The following is a 3,406-nucleotide window of genomic DNA, read 5'->3' on the forward strand; positions in this document are numbered from 1 at the left end:
CAATCTCCAGTTTCTCATTTCTGCTGTTCCTCGTTAGTTTACTTTTTTTAGGCTTCTGCTCCACAACCGGTAAAAACGGACGCTTATAGGACCATTTTGTTGTCCATCTGCCTGCCGGTTTGTCTGTCCAACATTTGAAATTTATGTCACACACTGAGATCTACGGTCCCTTGACGGCTGAAGGAATTGAAGCTTCTAAATCAATGGAATGAAAGAATACGGTCATTTACATCACATATTTTGATACTTGCTAACCCACTCATCAAAACCTAAAAGATACATCCCCTTGACCTAGAATCATGATATTTGTCAAGAAGCAAGGTTTTACAATAAAAGCAAAGGAAAATGCATCCGAAATTTCTTAATTTGTAATTACATCACAAGAAAAAATATTTTTTATCATTTGTTACCTGTCTACCCTCCCTGTGTTAAGACTCATTTGTCTGAGAAAATGGGAGACTTATCAAGTTGAAATTTTGTACCACATATTAAGGTCCACGGTACCTTGACGGTATAACAAAACATCTAAGGCGATGCAATCAAAAAGACATATAAGGCGATGCAATCAAAAGATATGGTCATTTATGTCACATCCTTTCATACTCGCAAACCTTTTCATCAGAACCTATGGGATATTTCCCGTAGACTTAGAATCATGATATTTGGTAAGACGCAAGATCCCACAGTACAATCAGAGGAAAAAAACTAAAATAGTTAATTAATGAATATATATGCACTCCCTCTTCAGGCCACAAGTGGCCCATCGGGACCACCCGACCGCCGTGTCATCTTCAGTTGAGGATGCGGATAGGAGGGCGTGTGGTCAGCACACCGCTCTCCCGGTCGTTATGATGGTTTTCTTTGACCGGAGCCGCTACTATTCGGTCGAGTATCTCCTCAATTGGCATCACGAGGCTGAGTGCACCCCAAAAAAATGGCAACAGCACATGGCGACTGGATGGTCACCCATCCAAGTGCCAGCCACGCCCGACAGCGCTTAACTTCGGTGATCTCACGGTAACCGGTGTATCCACTGCGGCAAGGCCGTTGCCTAATTAATGAATATAGTACACGAAAAAAATATTTTGGATCATCCGTCTGTCCTGTTAAGACCCCTTTTCTTCTCGAAAGAGTAGACGTATATCTTGACTATATCGATATCGATAACGGGGAAATTCGTCGAGATTCTTGATTCCAGCATTGATTAAGTTTGCACATACATAATTACACTACTGGCCATTAAAATTGCTACACCAAGAAGAAATGCAGATGATAAACGGGTATTCATTGGACAAATATATTATACTAGTACTGACATGTGACTACATTTTCACGCAATTTGGGCGCATAGATCCAGAGAAATCAATACCCAGAACAACCACCTCTGGCCGTAATAACGGCCTTGATAAGCCTGGGCATTGAGTCAAACAGAGCTTGGATGGCGTGTACAGGTACAGCTGCCCATGCATCAACACGATACCACAGTCCATCAAGAGTAGTGATTGGCGTATTGTGACGAGCCAGTTGCTCGGCCACCATTGACCAGACGTTTTCAGTTGGTGAGAGATCTGGAGAATGTGCTGACCAAGGCAACAGTCGAACATTTTCTGTATCCAGAAAGCCCCGTACACGACCTGCAACATGCGGTCGTGCGTTATCCTGCTGAAATGTAGGGTTTCGCAGGGATCGAATGAAGGGTAGAGCCACGGGTCGTAACACATCTGAAATGTGACCGTCCACTGTTCAAAGTGCCGTCAATGCGAACGAGAGGTGACCGAGACGTGTAACCAATGGCACCCCATACCATGACGCCGGGTGATACGCCAGTACGGCGATGACGAATACACGCTTCCAATGTGCGTTCAGCGCGATGTTGCTAAACACGGATGCGACTATCATGATGCTGTAAACAGCACCTGGATTATTCCGAAAAACTGACGTATTTGCCATTCGTGCACCCAGCTTCGTCGTTGAGTACACCATCGCAGGCGCTCCTGTCTGCGACGCAGCATAAAGGGTAGCCGCAGCCATGGTCTCCGAGCTGATAGTTCATGCTGCTGCAAATGTCGTGGAACTGTTCGTGCAGATGGTTGTTGTCTTGCAAACGTCCCTATCTGTTGACTCAGGGATCGAGACTTGGCTGCACGATCTGTTACAGCCATGCGGATAATATGCCTGTCATCGCGACTGCTAATGATACGAGGCCATTGGTATCCAGCACGGCGTTCCGTATTATCCCCTTGAACCCACCGATTCCATGTTCTAACAGTCATTCGATCACGACCAGCGCGAGCAGCAATGTCACAATACGATAAACCGCAATCGCGATAGGCGACCTTTATCAAAGTCGGAAACGTGATGGTACGCATTTCTCCTCCTTACATGAGGCATCACAACGTTTCACCAGGCAACGCCGGTCAGTTGCTGTTTGTGTATGAGAAATCGGTTGGCAACTTTCCTCATGTCAGCACGTTGTAGGTGTCGCCACCGGCGCCAACCTTGTGTGAATGCTCTGAGAAGCTAAACATATGCATATCACAGCGTCTTCTTCCTGTAGGTTAAATTTCGCGTTAGTAGCACGTCATCTTCGTGGTGTAGCAATTTTAATGGCCAGTTGTGTAATTTCGTACGAAACCTCGGTGCGCAAGTCCTACCCGCCCTTATCCGGATTTTTTCATACCCAGGCCTCATTCTGCGCTAAGTAGCTTTGTGATTCCTCGTTAGCTCCAAGGTTCGGAGGTACGGTACGCAGTCTCTTCGCAGATCGGATGATGAACGCTAATACCGCGGCCCGGACGCTGCAGCGGCGGCGGAAATCCCAAAAGACCGGCATTACGTGGAGCTTGCGCGTTCTAAGCGGCTGACGGCCTGCCCGCTCACCTGGCAACAGGCAGAGCGGCTACGGGCGAGACGCAGAATTCAATGAGCCCCGTGCATTTAGTGGGCCGTTATCCGCCGAGCGGGCCTGCCCAACATTTAGGCGGCGGCTGGGCCTCATTAAATGTTGAGGCAAGGGGGTGCAAGCGAAGGCCGGTTTATGACGCGGGCGCTTTAGAACTGAACGCCGTGGGGCACGCTCGTTCTGCGTCTCCCTCACTTTCATCCGTAGGCGGAGGGGAGGGGGGTAAGAGGAAACGGTGGAGGAAGTCGTAGGTGGAAGAGAAAGTCATCCGGCAAAAACAACGCACGGGTGTGCAGAGTTGCGGTCGGTGATGAGGAGTTATTTTTACCAGCTTTTTAGAAAACATGTGGGGAGTGGGCGGTGGGGGGGGGGGGGGTGGGAGGGGAGAGCAGTGGTTGAAAATTCTGAGAAAACGAGAGGCGTTTACATAATTGACGGCCCGAGCCCGTCCTCACAGTACGCAAATAAGTCCTGCGGCCCTGCAGACCCGTTAGGCTGCACTCG

General features: G+C 48.4%; 1 pseudogene; it reads right to left on the reverse strand.

Moving 5' to 3' along the window:
- Positions 1–935: 935 nt before the first annotated feature.
- Positions 936–1,052, reverse strand: LOC126261510 (5S ribosomal RNA; annotated as a pseudogene).
- Between the last annotated feature and the right edge of the window lie 2,354 nt (positions 1,053–3,406).

The sequence above is a fragment of the Schistocerca nitens genome, chromosome 5 (assembly GCF_023898315.1).
Source record: "Schistocerca nitens isolate TAMUIC-IGC-003100 chromosome 5, iqSchNite1.1, whole genome shotgun sequence".
Classification (NCBI taxonomy): Eukaryota; Metazoa; Arthropoda; class Insecta; order Orthoptera; family Acrididae; genus Schistocerca; species Schistocerca nitens.